General features: G+C 42.8%; 1 protein-coding gene across 2 annotated transcripts in view; it reads right to left on the bottom strand.

Moving 5' to 3' along the window:
* slco3a1a (solute carrier organic anion transporter family member 3A1a) overlaps positions 1-19,321 on the bottom strand; it is a 231,223-nt gene that overhangs the window by 195,891 nt on the left and 16,011 nt on the right. The window lies entirely within an intron of this gene.

The following is a 19,321-nucleotide window of genomic DNA, read 5'->3' on the forward strand; positions in this document are numbered from 1 at the left end:
AGGCACATCAGTGAGAAGGCTCTTGTTGCTTAGCTTGAGTAAGAATATTAAACTGTGGGGTAATCTTTGACAAAGCGACACACAAGTCATATTGGACATCCAATCACAGGGCTGCCTGGTAGTTGGCCAGCTACGTCACATAAGTGTCCGCAGGCAGGACAATTGCGATCACGTTCGATCTAGCAGCAGGTCTAATACCTACCGCAATTTCGAAGCAGTGATGAGCGATATTTTGAGATATTTGTAATAACTGAAAAATGGCTAATACTACTGCAGCTTGTTGCCGACATTTATAATTGAAGGAAATGCTAAATTCAGTTAGAGGTTAGTGAAAATAAAGATATAAATTTTTTGCCATCCAATTTCATGGATCCCTGGAATCTATCCATGGAGCCCCATGTGGGTCGTGGACCCCAGATAAGAACCCCTGTGCTTAGCAGTTACTTCTTCAGACAAGATCCATGAAGTAGCCAGTATTGTAGAGGCAAAATGTAACATTGTAACGCAAGTTCCATGTTGTCCTTTCTGGTACATTATGCCATAATAAATACTCAAGATGGGACAGTAAATGAAACCTCTGGTCAGTCCCTTTTCTCTCTTACAATGCCCACCTAATTAAAGGTACAACTAATTTCCCACAAACAATCTGCAGATGCTAGAAATGCTTACGGAACTCAGCAAGTCAGGCAAGACTGTTTCGAGCATGAGGGTGGTGAATCTGTGGAGTTCATGGCCACAGACAGCTGTGGAGGCCAACTCATTGGGTATATTTAAAATGGAGGATGATAGCTAGTTGATTAGTGTGCAGGTCAAAGGTTATGGGGGTCAAAAGGCAGGAGAATGGAACTGAGAGGGATAATAAATCAGCCATGATTGAATGGTGGGGCAGACACAAGGAGCCCAATGGCCTAATTCTGCTCCTATGTTAACAGCTATATTAACAGCCAATGTTTCAGGTTGGGACGTCTCGTTTTGTCCCACCATCTCTCTTCTTTACTCATGGAGATGGCCTCAAATCTGGTGTTAGGATTAGAATATTGTCACAGCAGTTACTGAAGGTTCACCAACTTGGCTTTCAGCCTAGAGTGGTAGGATGCAGTCAGTGGGTGTGAGTTTGTCTCATTCCACAACAAGGCTGATACTCAGAGCAAGACTATTGGAGCTACAATCCTTCACAAGAGCCACAAAACCAATGGCCTGCCCAGCTGATCTGAATATTTAGGGTGCATTGGAAGATCTTGGAAAACGATCCCAAGAAGGAAACTCAGTTCTTAATCTGTACTTATCTCTCCATAATCCAGTTTATAAAGAACTGTCACTATGAACATCATTTCTCATTTACATGGGATAGAATTTAGCAATGAATCAACTCTTGAAAATGTCACCAAAACAGCAAATCTAGATACTGCAAATCTGAGATACAAACAGAAATGCTGGAAATACTCAGCAGGTCAGGCAGAAACTGAGGGGAGAGAAAAAGAGTTAGCTCTTCAGGGTAGGACTTTTCATCTAAAAGTCATCAGTCTGAAATTGCTTAAGGGTCTGATGAAAGATCATCATCGTGAATCACTAACTGTTTCTCTCTCCCACAAATATCTACAGTGTTGATTGTTTTATCTCCTCGTCTAAGCTGCACTTTCCATCTGAATCTCATTGTAAAGAATCATAAGACTATTAAGTTACGGCCGAAGATTCACGGAGCTGGCTGCTAAGCAAAAAGACAAAAACTCCCCTTCATCATCATAATGTGTCGTGTTGTATGACGCAGGCGGTCATGGTCTATGACCATGATTGTTCTTGGCAAATTTTTCTAAGGGAGTGCATTGTCATTGCCTTCTTCTGGGCAGTGTCTTTACAAGACGGGTGACCCAGCCATTATCATTACTCATCAGAGATTTTCTGCCTGGCATCAGTGGCCATTAAAGCTGCTCTTATGACCATCCACCATGGAAGGGGGTGGGAAGCTAAACAGGGGCTACACTTTGCCCAAGGGATACCTGCAGATCAGCGGAGGGAAGGAACACCTTATACCTCCTTAGGTAGAGATGTATCTCCATCCTGCCACTCACAAATTCCCCTTATCTATTTCAAAACTTTGTTTATTAGGACAGAACAATACTTATCCCGATGTATGTGCCTCCCCCACCCACTCACTGCAGCACACATCCACTCTGCCCAATCTGCAGTACCATTTGCAATCCAGTCCCTGGTAAAACTTGCCCCTGACCGCTCTACTTTTAGACCTACTCCACTGATATAAAATGCTGCAGCAAATGGGCCAATACATTCGCACCAGCTCAAACCACTGAACCAATCATCACTTGCCACCACTCTTCACAAGTCCCGCCTCTGTGTTCACCCGACTTTCATGATCTCATGGTAGTACTGAAGCTTCTGTCGCTAGTCACGTACACCCAAGGCCAGGCGGTGAAGACATATGACACACACAAAGATTCACCCTTTACAATACAAAGTCAGAGGAGCAGAATTAGGCTATTTGGGCCATTGAGTCTGCTCTGTCAGTCCTGGCTGATTTATTATCCCTCTTGACTCCATTCTCCAACCTTCTCCTCCTACTCATTACTCTATGCCCTTCAGCCTACCACATCCACATCAATTCACTCTTATCTGACATTAATCCTATAATTTGTTCTCCCCATATTAACATCAAAGGCCTTGAACATTCTTATGTCACACCTGTAAACTAGCGGCGATTTGCAATGACCAGTTGACCTACCAACTCACATGTCTCTGGGATCTGGAAGGAGGCCTAAGCAACTAGAAGAAAGCACAGCAACCCCACACCCACAGCATACGGAGTCAAGAATGAACCTGGATCTTTGGTCTTGTGAGACAAGAGACTTCAGATGCAGCAGTCTGAAGCAACAGGCAACCTACTGGAGGAACTCAGCAGGGAAGGGAACTGTCGATGTTTCGGTCCTAAGTTTTAACCCAAAATATCAACAATTTCTTTTCTCTCGCCGACGCTGCTCAACCCGAGTTCCTCTGGCAGATTATGTGCTGCTTTGGTACGGTGGGTCAACAGTTCCACTAGATATGTCACTATGGCAGTCTTAACGGATATGAATTAATTCCTGGTTTAGTGTGATGTGTGATATTAAAGCTGAGTTGCATTGCATCGTTGAAGGGTCCATCAATGTGATTCAGATTAAAAATCTAATGGCTTATCTATTCATCCTTATAAGTTAGATGAATATAAAAGCTCCCGAGGCACTACTTAAAGAATAGAAGGGAAATCTTACTGTTTCTCGGCAACATTCTTTTTTCCAAACAACAGCACAGTAATTAAATTACCTGGTCATTAATTTCAGTGGTCTATCGTATCTTTTAAGCATCTACTTTTTGACTCTAAAATGTCTCAAAGCAGTCCACAAATGCTAGAGTATTTTTTGAGGTGTAATCACTATTGTTGAAAGAATATAGACAGGACAACTTATCAGAATCAGAATCACGTTTAATATCACCAGCATACGTTGTGAAATTTGTTAACTTTGCAGCAGCAGTAGAATGCAATACATGATAATAGAGAGAAAAAGAAAACACTGGACACAACACATCTGGCTGAGGTATTTTTGTGAGGACAATCCCAGACCAACTCAGGTTCAGCTAAGTCGCTCCAGTCATCAAGTAAATACATGAGACAAGGCATGTTCTGGACAATGGGAGTCCTTCATGATGGACACCACCTTTCTGAGGCCCTGCTTCTTGAAGTTGACCTGCATACTATGGAGGCTAGTACTCATATGGAGCTGGCTAATATCATAAAAGCAGCAAGTTGGTAATGGTTGTGGTGGAAGTTACGGTTAGTGTTTGGACAAACTACCAACCTTGATGAAAGGTCTCGGCCCAAAACATCGACTATTTAATTCTCTCTATAGATGCAGCGTGACCTACTGAGTTCCTCCAGCAATTTTTTGTGTGTTCCTCTGGATTTCCACCGTCTGCAGAATCTGCTGTATCTGGCATCAGTATCTGCCTCGCCATAGAAAGCGAGCTGCCCAAGGAATTCGGAGGGTCGGGCAACATCTGTGGAGGGAAAATGGACAATCGACATTTCCTTTTCCCTCCAAAGATGCTGTTCAATCTGCTGAATCCTCCAGCAGGTTATCTTTGATCCAGACCCTAGCACCTGCAGTCTTTTTCCATTCCATCTGGACACAACACATCCGGCTGAGGTACTTTTGTGAGGACAATCCCAGACCAACTCAGGTTCAGCTAAGTCGCTCCGGTCATCAAGTACTAGAGATATACAGCATGGAAATTGTCTTCCGCCCAACTCATCAACAACCTATCGACATTTCAGGCAGAGACCTTTCACTGGGACTGTATATTCCTCTCCACAAATCCTATCTGACCTGCTGAGGACAACCTTGCAAAAAACGTCCATAATACCAAGGAATTGATTGTAGACTTCAGGAAAGGGATGCTGAGGGAACACACACCAGTCCTCATTGAGGGATCAGCGGTTGAAAGGGTGAGCAATTTCAAGTTCCTGGTTGTCAACGTCTTTTGGTCCAACTTTTTGATGCAATTACCAAGACAGCACAGCAGCACCTGCATTTCATTAGGAGTTTGAGGAGTCTTGATCTGTCACCAAAGAACCTTGCAATTTTCCACAGATGAACTGAGAAGAGCGTTTTATCCAGTTGCGTCACTGTCTGGTTTGGGGGGAAGGGGGTCCACTGTACAGGATCGGAAAAAGCTGCTGAAAGTTGCAACCTCAGCCAGCTCCATCATGAGCACCAGCCTCCCCAGAATCCAGGACGCCTTCAAAAGGCGATCCTCAAAAAGGCAGCATCCATCTTTAAGGACCCCCATCACCCAGGACGTACTCTCTTCTCATTACCACCATCAAGGAGGAGGTACAGGAGCCTGAAGACACACACACAACACTTTAAGAACAGCTTCTTGCCCTCTGCTATTAGATTCCTGACCCCATGTACACTACCTCACTGTTTTTTTTCTTTTTCTTCTTTTTGCTCTCTTTTAGCACTACTTATTTAATTGAATGTTCTATACTTTTTATCATTATGTATTGCAATGTACTGCCACCGCAAAACAACAAATTTCACGACATATGCCAGCGATAATTAAACCTGATTCCTCCACCATCTTGTGTGCGTTGAGTGGGACAGTATCTCAGCTCTTCTCTCTTCACATCCCTGTGAGAGAGCCCAGTAAATCACCGCTTCCAAAGCATGGCCATTTCAGAGTTCAGCACTTAGGACACTTAAAAGCAGTTTGCAAGCAATGAATTACTTTTCATGTGCAAGTAAGACACGTTGCAGGAAGCAACAGCCAATTTATGCACAGCAAGCTTCCACTAATAGTAATTTAAGAACGGTCTCACCAAACTGGAGCATCAAATTCTGATCATAGGCCCAAGAATTGAATCCCCCCCCACCGCCCGCCACTGCCATTCTGATACCCTGGCTGCTGAGGCAACACTGGACCTGGTTTCCTTTGGATCTGCATTAAAGCAGCATTCATAGAAACCAATGTTTTCTGTGATTTGTCCACTTTCATCTGAATCTCAAAAAGGCCTTGAAATCGGATGGCTGTGCAGAGAATGGAAAACATTCCAAGATACTTACTTAATCCGAGTTCAAAGCTGGGAGGTGATAGGTGGAAGAGGTAAAGGGCTGAAGGAGAAGATGTCTAATAGGAGAGGGCAGAGAACTTTGGAAGAAAAGAAACTTCAACTGTTTATTCCCCCCCCCCCATAGATGCTGCCTGACCTGCTGAGTTCTTCTGGAATTATTTATGTGTTACTCAAGATTTCCAGTAACTACAGAATCTCTTGTGGTCTTGAATGGTAAGATATGCAAGCTGGGAGTGAGATACCTATCTAGTGGGAGAGGGCGAGTTACACTTGCAAGAGCGTGAGAGACCAAGACAGAGGTGGGGTGAGATACCCAGCCTGGCGATGACCCTGAAAACAGCTACTACGAGACCTTTAGGGAGCTTAAAGCAGGGAACTGTTTCATCGTCAAGGGTCAAACACCCTGATAAGCAGAAAATCTGAACAGAATATTACATAGGAATGTCTGCATCAGTGCATGAATTCATAACGTTCTTGATGCCACATTAAAGCAACAACATTCAATTCCTGAGAAGGGCATATTTGCAAATTATTCATCATGGGAAACATAAAATCATGAATTTTGTTTGTGAACTATAATATTTTAAACACTGAGTACATTCTTGTTTTTATTATTGCTAGTTTTCACCTCGGATTATTGAAACATCAGCTGTAATGGGATGTAATATTGCAGCTTCGGTGACACATTCAGTGGGCATGCTGGCCTGTTAACATTGCCTGCAGTCACCAAATAATATCAGTGGCGTGTTCTTGTTGCTATAGTAACAGATTCAAAGTGCTTAGCCCATTAAAAAAAAACATCTTCAGAAGAAAATCCTTCTCGTGTAAATGCATCAGGCATCCCCCACTCTTAAATAAACCAATACTTCGGATTAGGCTGTGTCTGTCGGGCATTTGGAGAAGGGCTGCTATAGATTTAACATGGTGCTATTCACCATAGGGCAGTGGGCTTGGCTGGCTGGTGCAGCTGAATGTTATCACTGAGAGATAGCATTGCCTATGTAAGTGAAGCCTAATAAAAAGTTCAGGGTTCTTTATGAAACTTCCTCTCACACTGCCAGCCCTGTCCCACCCACATCACTCAAAGTCTCACTATAAGCAACGAATGGCTCTCTGCCAGAAAACTTCTGCTCCCCGCTGGTGATCAGTGTAACTGAGTTATGATTTCCTCACCTGGGTCAGAAAGACATGGCTGGATTCCAATTCCACATATTTAACCTGCACGTCTTGCAGTTATGGGAGGAAACTGGAGCATCTGGAGGAAGCCCAGGTGGACACAAGGAGAACGGCGAGCTTCACACGGGCACTTGGCATGGCAGTCTGCTCTGCACGTGACTGCAAGAAACTGCAAAGAGTTGGGAACACCAGCCTTCGGTGGACTCTGTCTAATGCATCACTGGCACCAGACTACCCGCCACCAAGGACGTTTAGACAGAACGGTGCTGGAAAAAGGCCAGCAGTATCATGACACTTATTCATAGACAGTTTGCCCCACTCCCATCGGGGAGGAGTCTATGTAGTATCCACGCCAGGACTACTCGACTCAAAAGCAGTTACTTTCCCCAAGCAGTGAAGCTGATCAACGCCTCCACTCATGAACTCCACTCATCACCACTACTTTATCATTTCCTGCCAGAGTCACCTTATGTACAGACACTCCTACATCTAGTGACACTTTGTCTACATGTAATCAGTCTACGTATATCAGCTAACTTATGTAACAAACACGAGCAAACCTGCAGAAATCCAAGACAACACAAAATGCTGGAGGAACTCAGCAGGCCAGGCAGCATCTATGGAAAAGAGGAAACAGTCGATGTTTCAGACCGAGACCCTTCTTCGGAGCCCTAATGCTTGTACTTATAGTTAGTGTGCCTCTTTATTATTATATTCTTTATCTTAGTGTGTTTTTTATCACATCCTGCATCAGATCCAGAGTAACAATCCTTTACATATTGTGTACTGGAAATGACATTAAACAATCTTGAATCATTGGCCTACAGTAGCCATCTCAGGAAATTATCTCCCTAGCATAAACTATCACTGAGATTTGCCAGTAGCTAATGCACGCTGCTCATGTAGACAATCATGTCCCCTGATTCTCCATCTGCTCAGTATAAGGGCGGCAAGCCAACTAAAGGTGATACAGTATGAGCTCTGGAGACCTTGAGCATACAGGATTTAATGCAGCCAATTGGCTGATTATCTACTGCTGTTAACATCAGCTTTCTGTGGTGTTTAATCCAAAATTAATCTTGCCAGTTTAGATCTGCCTCAAACACTGATCTCAACTGCAAATTAAATCAGGAAGTGACCAAGGCATTATTATCAAGATGTACAGTAACTAAACTGTCTTTGTCACCTGTGTTAGGTATTCTAATTACCCCCTTCTACTAATTATGAGCATCCTCAATGGTATTAATCTGAATATTAAGTATATCAAAATCAGCCATACTGATGTACATTAATATGGGATAATTGATCAAAAAATGAATCGGACTATTTTTTTCTCACACTTTCAATGAAAATTAGCTTAATTTTCTAGGTTTAAGTGCTGCCAACAGTAATTATCGCAAATCTCACTGGGTCCCTTGAGCTCAGGCAGAAAATGACAGTGTTTCAAATTGTGTTCTTGGAAATAATACTCATCCCTGGAATGAAATAGGAAAAAAAAAATGACAACTAAACAAGGAGTACCGAAGAGATCAAGGAAGAGAATCGTGTATCGCAAATGCACATTGGGTTGTACCGCAAACACCAGGAAGTCTGCGGGTGCTGGAAATCCGAACAGCACACTCAAAATGCTGGAGGAACTCAGCAGGCCAGGCAACAACTATGGAAAAGAGTAACCGGTCGATATTTCGGGCCGAGACCCTACATTAGGACATGGTTGTAGATGGTGATAGGTCCACTGGATCATCAGGAGATGACAGCAACTCAGTGGTGCATCCATCGAAGTTCAAAGTAAGTTTATTATCTAAGTATATATATGTCACCATATACAACCTTGAGATTCATTATCGTGCGGGCATACTCAGTAAATCCAAGAAACATAACAGACTCAGTGAAAGAACACACCTAACAGGGCGGCAAATCAATGTGCAAGAGCCATCTGTGCAAATACAAAAGAAAAAAAAAATAATAAATAAATCAGCAATAAGTATCAAGAACATTGGATGAAGAGTCCTTGCAAGTGAGTCCAAAGGTTGTAGGAACAGTTCAGTGATGGGGCGAGTGAAGTTATCCCCACTGGTTCAAAAGCCTGATGGTTGAGGGGTAGTAACTGTTCCTGAACCTGGTGGTGTAGGTCCTGAGGCTCCTGTACGTTCTTCCTGTTGGCAGCAGTGAGAAGAGAGCACAGCCTGGATGGTGGGGGTCCTTGATGATGGATGCTACTTTCCTGTGACAGCACCCTGTGTGGACGTGCTCAGTGGTGGGGAAGACTTTACCCGTGATGGACTGAGCCTTATCTACCACATTTGTAGGATTTTCCATTCAAGATCATTGGTGTTTCTATACCAGGCTATGATGGAACCAGTCAATATATTCTCCACCATGCATCTGTAGTAGATATTATCAAAGTTTTAGATGTCGTGCCGAATCTTTGCAAACTCCTAAGGAAGCAGAGGTGCTGCCACTCTCTTTTTTTGCAATTGCACTTATGTGCTGGGCCCAAGACAGATTCTCTGAAATGATAACAGCAATGAATTTAAAGTTGCTGACTTTCTCTGTCTCTGATCCTCCCATGAGTACAGGCTCATGGACCTCCAGTTTCCTCCACCTGAAGTTAATAATCAGCTCCTTGGCCTTACTGACACTGCAGAGCAATGATTAAGATTAGTTCAAGAGAACATGATGTCGCAACTTTGGTAATTCGCAAAAAGCTCGATTAATACAGCAGTTTCTGTGTACTCTCATTTGCTTGGTACAGATTTCCACAAAGTGGTCTGTTCATTGGAACTGCAAGTATCTGGAGGAATTTCTGAAGTGGTTGATTGCTATAAATATCGCAAATAACAAGTTGGGGTACAGGAAGGAGCTAGAGATCCTAGCAACAGCCTTTCCCTTAGTGTCAGCTGGTCATTGACTTCAGGAAGGGGGGCAGTGCACATGCTCCAGTCTCCTTCAATAGTGCTGAGGCTGAATAAGAATGAACATCACCAATAGCCTGCCCTGCTCCAACCACGTTGATGACATGGCCAAGAAAGCTCACCAACACCTCTACTCTCTCAGGAGGTTAACGAAATTGGGCATGTCGCTGTTGACCCTCAGCAATTTTCGTCAAGCCACCAAATAAAGCATCCTATCTGGATGCATGACTGTTTGGTAATGGCAGCTGCCCTGCAGATGACCGCAAGAAACTGCAGAGAGTTGTGGTCACAGTTCGGCACATTACAGGAACCAGCCTCCCCTCTTTCATTGATTGATTTATTTACTTATTTAGAGATTCTGCACGGAACTGGGCCATCCAAGCCCAACGAGGTGCACCAGCACCCAGCAACACATTTATCTAACCCTCGCCTAATCACAGGACGATTTCCAATGACCAATTAACCTCATAGCCAGCACATCTTTGGACCGTGTGAGGAAACCCAACAGATCACGGGAGGGTTGTACAAACCTCTCACAGAGGACGGCGGAATTGAACTCCAAACTCTGATGCCCCGAGCTGTAACAGCCTTGTGCTAACCGCTACACTACCGTAGCACCCTAAATGGTCATGAATGGCTTCAGTGGTTTTTCAAAGGTAAATTTCTACATTCTCTGCATATCACTTCTTGTCTCTTTTAACCTTCACTAAATGTTCTCAGATGTTTTTGGGCCCTTCTCTCAATGTTATTTCTAGTGATTGAATAGATCCCCATGGAAATAATTTTCGTAATTCTAATTGCTTTGTCGTTCAATCCATAATAAGTGCTGGGTTCCGCCTGATCCTGGCATTATGCAGGCCCCATTCATTTACCGAGCTCCATCTCAACCAACTTTTCAATGCATTTAATTCCCTTGTCTATAAGAATCCAGTGCATAAAACTGGGATGAATGATACATAATCACACATCAAACATGTGCATAATATGTCACCATTCTATCACGTAAAAAAAACAAGAGAATCCAGGAGTATTTTAAACTGAGAGGGACAGTTTCTTCTTAGAAGTGATGCAGCAGCAAGCAGCCCTGGAACTTATGTTGGTAATTGGTAAAGATTAAAATAAATGACCCCTTCTACACTTCCAACTACAGCACAGAGAATGAACAGTTATTAAAACCACCAAGCAGAAAATGTTCTTGTTCACTTCTGAACTACCCCAGAAGGCCTTGGTGACACTTTGAAGTGTTGCTTTCAAGAAAGACGGCCACCTTGGATTTGTCTTCATTTTCTTTTACACGGGAACAATCGGTTTGCTGCAGCCTCTTCACTCCATGGCATAGCTGATAACTCAGAAGATTCCTCACCGTCACACGACCATGCTGCCACAGGCAGACAGTGAGGCTCCAGTTCTGCAATGGATGGGAAGAACTCTGCTCAGTAATTTTCCTGGAGTGACTCACTGTGCATCTTTGTTAAATTGATAAAATAAATCAGCTTTATTGTCTCTCAAACAACATGGACTGCCGTTCCCATTCCCATCATCCTCCCCCAGTTGGTTTTCTTTGCCTCCAAGCTGGGATACAGCTCCTGTGAGGATCTACTACGGTGGGTGTTCACTAGATTCCCACTCCATTGCTTTTTTATTGAATGTGGAACAGATATTGTCAGGAAAATGTACAATGCAAATGAGGAGGTTGTTTAGGGAGCATTTGCATGGAGTTCTGGATAAGTATGTCCCATTGGGGCAGGGAAAAGATGGTAGATTGAAGGAACCATGGTTGACAAAAGAGGTGAAACATTTAGTCAAGAGGAAGAAGAAAACATATTTAAAGTTTTGGAAGCAAAGATCAGACAGGGCTCTTGAAAGTTATAAAGTAGCCAGGAAGGAGCTTAAGAAGGGACTTAAGGTTGATTTATACTTGTGTGTTAACTCGACGCCGTAACCTACGCAAGTGGCCTATGCGCATTGTGAGCATTTATACTTGTGCGTTGGTGTGTCTGCGTCGCTCTGCAATTTGGGCACGTCGCGCATGCGCACACACCTGCTCACGCAAGGCTTCATGGTCATGGTAGTCTTTCTCGGGGTAAACAAGTTTAAAGCGAGCGTCTTTTTTGGTTAAAGTGAAATGTATCCTCCATAATTTCGGAGGTCTGTAAAGCTTTATGGAAAGCATTGCAGCCAGAGTTCCTTCCCTGCCCTTCAGTCGCACAATGGCAAGCTATTGCAACGTTGGAGGAAATGCAATGCTACAGAGCAGACCAATCACAGTTGTTGTGGTCTGCATCGCCGTAATGCATAGTTACATTTTAGGAGAGGTGCACGTCAGGCTACGGCGCAGGGATCCGTGTAGGGTTCGCGGCTATGCCGTATCTATGGCATCAATTTGACGCAGAACTATAAATCAGCTGTAAGGGGCCATGAGAAGGCCTTGGTGAGTAGGATTTGGGAAAACTCCAAGGTGTTCAACATAAAACTTAAAGACCAGGAGGATAACTACAGTGATGTAGGGCCGACTTGATCGAAAAGAAGGAACATATGTCTGAAGTCAGAGGAGGTAGGAAAGGCCCTTAATGAATATTTTACTTCAGTATTCAACAATGAGGGAGACCTTGATGAATGTGAGGTCAGCGTAGAACAGGTTAATGTCTGGAACATGTCAAGGTTAAGAAAAGGCAAAGGCAGTGTTGGAACTTCTGAAAACATTAGAATAGATTCGTCCCAGGATTGGACGGGACATACCCCAAATTACTATAGGATGTGAAGGAAGAGTCTGCTGCTCTGTCAGTGATGACCTTTGTGTCCTCACTGGCCACAGGTGTAGTATCAAAAGATTGGAGAATGGCAGATGTTATTCCTTTGCTCAAGAAAGTTAATAGGGATAATTCTGGGAATTATAGACCACTAAGTCTGGCATCAATGGAGAGGATTCTTAAAGACAATATTTGAAGAAGCATAGTCTAATTAAAGATCGTCAGCATGACTGTGAGGTGATCTTTTCAAGGAAGTGACAAAACAGATGATGAAGGGAGAGTGGTGGATATAACTTATATGGATTTTAGTAAGGCATTTCTCAAGGCTTCCAATGTTACAGCCACTCAGAGCATCAAGAGACATGGGATCTAGGGAAACTGTGCTGTACGGTTTCAAATTTGGAATTGGGCTGCCCACAGAAGGCAGAGGATGATAGTAAATGGAGCATATTCTGCCTGGAAGTCCACAACTAGCAATGTTGTGCACAGATCTGTTCTGGGAGCCCTGCTCTTTGTGATTCTTATAAATGACTTAGGTAAGGAAGTGGAAGGTGGGTCAGTAAGTTTGCAGATGAAACAAAGGCTGGCGGTGTTATGGATAGTGCAAAGGGTTGTCGTTACTTACACTGGGATGTGACATGTTACAGAGCTTGACTGATAAGTAGCAGATGGAGCCAATGCAGTAAAGTGTGAAGTGATACACTTTGGAAGGTTGAACATGATTGCAGAGAACAGGGTTAATGGCAGGATGCTTAACAGTGTTAACGAGCAGACGGATCTTAGGTTCAAGTCCATAGATCCCTCAATATTGCCACACAAGTTGATAGGGTGGCTAAAGCTGCATATGATGTGTTGGACTTCATTGGTCAGAAGGCTGAGTCACAAGATAACAAGGCAGCTCTATAAAACTCTGGTCAGACCACACCTGGACTATTGTGTCCAATTCTGGTCGCCTCATTGTAGGAAGGATGTGAAAGCTTTGGAGAGGGTGACGAGGAGGTTTGCCAGGATGCTGTCTGAATTAGAGAGAATGTCTTCTGAGGAAAGGTTAAGTGAGCTCGGGCTTTTCTCTTTGGAGCGAAGGAAGATGAGAGGTGATTTGATAGAGTTGTGTAAGATGATAAGAGGCATAGATAGAGTGGACAGGCAATATCTTTTTCCCAAGATGGAAATGGCTAATAGAAGAGGGCATAATTTTAAGGTGAGTGGAGGAAAGTACAGGGAGAATGTCAAAGATTTATTTTTTTACACAGTGCGTGGTATTTGTATGGATCTCAGTGCAGGAGTGGTTGTAGGTGCAAGAACATTAGGGACATTTAAGAGACCCTTAGAAAGGCAAATGGATGAAAGAAAAATGAAGCACTATGTGAAAGAGAAGGATTTAATTGATCTTGGAGTAGGTTTAAAGGTCGGCATAGTATCATGGGCTGAAGGCCCTGTACTGTGCAGTCTTGTTCTCTGTTCCACGTTCTATGCATTCATCTAGGCAAGTGAATCACACTCTAGATCTGTGCCTTTTTGATGACAAAACTTGATTTGGAAACTGAACAAATAAGGTATTCACTCCAGAAAACTGAATTTCTGAGCTGCCCTAGCAAACACACTATTTTTGTTCTACTGCAGATGTAGTTCAGTTTCTGAACTGACTTCTCCTGTTCTTATATTCCTAGCTAAGCACAGGGAGGTGAGGTGGAGATACGTCTCTACCAAAGGACGTGTAAGGCGTTCCTTCCCTCCGCTAGCCTACAGGTCACCCTTGGGCAAGGTGCAGCACCTGCTTAGCCCTCCCGACCAGGGTCATGTGAAGCCATGGGAGCCAGTGGTGGATGGTTGTATGAGCAGCTGGTGCATATCACAAGTCTTGGTTATGCGACCACTGATGCCAGGCAGACAATCTCTGAACAGTATTAATAATGGCTGGGGCCACCCGTCTTGTAAAGACACTACCCAGAAGACAATGGCAAACCACTTCCGTAGATAAATTTGCCAAGAACAATCGTGGTCATTGAAAGACCATGATCGCCTACATTATAGACACAGCACATAATGAACGACTGAAGCATTTGCAACAATTACCAGCCTTGCTAGCAACGTCCATACTTCAAGAATGTACACAATACTCCAAGTGTGTTTGAATCAGTGCTTTGTAACTTTGCCACATAACATTCCAACTTTTATCATCTGTTCCCTGATCAATAAAGGCCCGCATACCATATGCATTCTTCACCAACCTCTCTACCTGTGCTGCCACTTTCAAAGAGCAATGCACTTGAACCTCAATGTCCCTCTGTTCATCAACATTTCTTCGTGCCCTACAATTGACGATAAATGTCCTACCCTTACATGGCCTTCAAAATGCATCATCTTGTGCATGTGAGGATTATTATTATTGTTTTATTTTTATTTTTCACAGCTCAAGCTGGAAAAACCTGAGGTATGGGCATAGCCAAGCACACTCTCTTGTGAATTGCTAGGAACTTTCAGACTATTCTAGTGGTGTTTAGTATTGTGGTTTTCTGAAGATTTACATAAATATTATGGTGTAGGCCTAATTGTGTAATGCTATTGTGTAGTGACTTTGGGATGATACCAGTTGTAAATATTTCTATTGGGACAATGTATACCCTGTTCATGTTCCATAGCCTTCCAATTTCCTCTTTAATTCAACATATTACTGGCGTTTTTCACTTACTGATTTCTGTACGTTATGTACGTTTGAAACGACTATATCCATTAAGGAAGTTGTTCTTGCTTATTTATCCTGTAATATTATATCCGGTAGGCTACTTTGGATTGTTCTATCTGTAATAATGGATTGGTTGTAATATAATTCGTGGGACTCCGACCCTAAAACTGGATCAGGCTTCCATTTATAGTAAGGTATGGTGTCTTTTATGTGTATGTATCTTAAAACAAGATTTTGGTGAATGGTGTTTGCCACTTGATTCTGCCTATGTAAGTAATCAGATTGAGTTAAACTGGACTAACTGAAAGAAGAGCTAGTAAGAGATTTGAAAGTGGGAGGGGGAGTCCTGACGAAGGGTCTCGGCCCGAAACGTCGACTGTACCTATTCTTAGAGATGCTGCCTGGCCTGCTGCGTTCACCAGCAACTTTTATGTGTATTGCTTGAATTTCCAGCATCTGCAGATTTCCTCGTGTTTGAGTTAAACTGCTGCAGGATCCTATTATATGTTGAATTGTTCGTTTTTTTCTCTGCATTTTCTGCATTTATCATTTTGAATTTGTTGGTCTTTTACAATGTATTTTGACAATTTTTTGTGTTAATCACCTGGTCCTGTATTGCCACAAGGAACCCTTCTGTTTCTGGGAGAAGTCTTCAACTCTGAGCCAGGCGTTCGTCGCATCCTTGTTGATATCTAGTCTGTTCAGATCATGGGATGTCTTCCATGGGATTTTGTTTTTCCATTGGTTAACTTTTTTCCTCTGTCGTGATAATTTCTTCAATTTTCTAGATTGTGCTTTATTTAAGTTTCGTGGTGTCTACTTCTTTTCAGAATTGCATATGCTCGCATGCAGTGTTGAATCCTGTTTTCATTAATGAAAATATATCCTTTAAAGTTTTATCTGACTGTTGGGTAAATTTTTTATGTCTGTTATTCTTCTACTTCCTTCTGTCCTAAGTCCATTCAAGTGTACATCGTGTTTTCTAAAATCTGTCATTACAGTTCTTATTTTTCTTTGTAAGTTTTCCAGATTGATTTCAGACCAAGATATTATGCCAAACTTGTATCATCCAAAATCACATGAGTAGAGTGAAAGTGTTCACTGGTTTTGCTAAATTTTTATTTTTGAGCTCTAACATTACTATTATTTTTATTTTTTCTCAGCTCAAGCTGGTAAAACCTGAGGTAGGGGCATAGCCAAGCACCCTCACTTCTTAATTGTTAGGACCTTTTGGACTATTGTAGGAATGTTTAGTATTGTGGCTTTATGAAGATTTACATAAATATTCCCATGTAGGCCTAATTTTTAATGCTATTGTGCAGTGATTTTGGGATGATACAAGTTGTAGATATTACTATTGGGACAATGTTCATGTTCCAAAGTCTTTCAGTTTATGTATGCTTGGAATAGTTATATCAATTAAGTTGTTCTTGCTCATTTATCCTGTAATATTATATCCAGATGGTTATTATGGATTGCCCTATCTGTAAAAATGGATCAGTCGTAACTTAATTTGTGCGACTCTGACTCTAAAACTGGATCGGGCTTGTATTTATGGTCAGATTGGTGTCTTTTATGAGTTTGTATTTTAAAACAAGATACTATGATTGGCTTACTTTTGTCCCACACATACTGAGATACAGGGAAAAGCTTGCCTTGTGTACTGTTCATACAGATCAAATCATTACACAGTGCATCAAGGTATCCACCTATGTTTGTACCACTGGCAAACTTTGCCACAAAACCATCAATTCCATTATCCAAATCATTGACAAACAATGTGAAAGGCAGCAGCCCCAATATTGACCCCTGAGGAACACCACTAGTCACTGACAGCCAACCAGAAAAGGCCATTTTATTCCAACTCACTGCCTCCTACCTGTCAGCCATTCCTCTATCAATGCCAGTATCTTTCATGTAATGCTATAGGATTTTATCTTGTTAAGCAACCTTATGGGTTGCATGTAGTTCACTTTCGAATTAAAACTGGTAGGAACCTTTCTAAAGTTGCATTTTACCTCTGCTAATTGTTTCTAGGACAAAACAGCTATTATCTTCAAGGAGTGCCTGAAAATAAAACAGGTCAAATAGTACTGTCACGCCTCTCAATGTCCGACCCTACGTCCCTGTCGCGAGAGGTAGAAACGGGTAAGGCTGGCCAACAGGGCTCTGGTGAAGCTGTATAGGCCTATCCCCTGTACAGTGGATACAATGGATTGCAGAAACATTGAGGAACTCCAACCATGCCATCTACTTCAGAGGACGATGGAGACTGGAGGACATCGATGGCTTATGCTCCACTGGGGGCTAGTAGTCAAGGAGGAGTTGGAGTCAGGCCGAAACGTCCACTGTTTATTAATTTCCATAGATGCTGCCTGGCCTGCTGAGTAACATCCAGCAGTTTGCGTGTGTTGCTCCAGATTTCCAGCATCTGCAGAATATGAGTTAAAGATTATAAATGTTGAATATAACACTAATACAAGAGTAAACAGTCTTGTGGTTGCCTTGTTGTAACATGAGGCTATTACTGCGAGATGTGGATTTACGAAGAACTTCACTTGTGATTCATATCAGAATAACATAGCAGCTACCCCTGGGGCCAATGGATTTGAAGGAATTCACTATGTTATTTCTTTCATTGATTGCCGAATTTAGCAGGGTGAGAAAAATAAAAATAAATTCTCCATCTGCATTGTATTAAACCTTCAAAAATATAGCTTCTGCTGTAATCAGTCTAACCAGAAAATATAGAAGGATGTCAGCAACAGTGAGATGAAACCCTGAAGCAATACTGCTCTTCGTCAGTCCATTGCTGTTGTAATGACTACACAGCACACTAAAGCCAGGCTGTAATGATCTAAGTAACTGTGATGGTCAGAATAGTGTTATTTAGTGCTAAACGGCATGCAGGAGCAAGATAGATCAGTTGGTTGAGTGGTGTCACAGCAACAACATTGCAACTCAGCATCAGGAAGACCAAAGAATTGATTGAGGACTTCAGAACGGGTAAGATGAGGGAACACACCCCAGTCTTCATCAAGGGATTAGGAGTGGAAAGAGCAGTTTCAAGTCCCTGGGTGTCAACATCTCTGAGGATCTATCCTGGGCCGAACGTACCGATGCAGCTAAAAAGGTCTCACAACGCCTATATTTCACTTGGAGTTTGAGGAAATTTGGTATGTCAACAAAGACATTCACAGATTTCCGCAGGTGTGTTGTGAAGAGCATTCTAACGGGCTGCATCACTGTCTGATATGCTGCTGGTGGTAGGAGGGGTGGGGTGGTTGGAACCACTGCATAGCGTCAAGATAAGCTGTGGAATGTTGCGAATTCAGTCAGCCCCATTATGGTCACTACCCTCCCCAGCATCCAGGACATCTTTCTCTCAGCCGTCAGATTTCTGAATGAGCACTGAACCCAAGGATATTACCTCACTACTTTTTTTTCTCTTTTTTTCGCACTACTTAATTTAACTTTTTAAATATATATATACTTCCGACCGTAATTTATGTATTGCTTTTAGCCTGTTTTAAATAACATTGTCAGACGCAGCATGGAAGAGCAGAGCACGTTTGACTTCAATGTGTTTTTCAGATTCAGATTCATTTATTTATTTATCACATGTACATGAAAACAGACAGTTAACAACCAACACAACCTAAGAATGTGCTGGGGCAGCCTGCAAATGGCGCCACACATTCTGGCGCCAACATAGCATGCCTACAATGCTTGAGAGAGCCACACAAGCAGCAACAACAACACCAACAATAAAACAAGTCCTTTTTCTCCCTCCCCTCCAGACCCAAGGCTTCAGCTATCAGCCTCGACCAAAACTCGCTATCTTTGGCCATCAACCTTTGGGCTTTGATCTTCAGTATCACCTCAGGACTTGCTGATGATGGAACCCAAACTCCAGACTCACTGACCTATGGGGTCTCCGGCCATCGTGCCTCCTGCCCGCACCGGTATCCCATCCCGGGACCTGTCAACCTGGGGGGACTTTGCCGACCTTGGGGAACATTAGCCCTTTGTCCACGGTGCTTGCCAGTTTGACATCCATCCACGGATGTCCTTCATCACAAGCTGATCTTAGAAAGCAGATTGCAGAGGCCTAGACTCCAGCCTAACTGCTAACTCCCCACATCACTGTCCCTAAACACTAACTTGACTC

This window comes from Mobula hypostoma, chromosome 13, assembly GCF_963921235.1.
Source record: "Mobula hypostoma chromosome 13, sMobHyp1.1, whole genome shotgun sequence".
NCBI lineage: Eukaryota > Metazoa > Chordata > Chondrichthyes > Myliobatiformes > Myliobatidae > Mobula > Mobula hypostoma.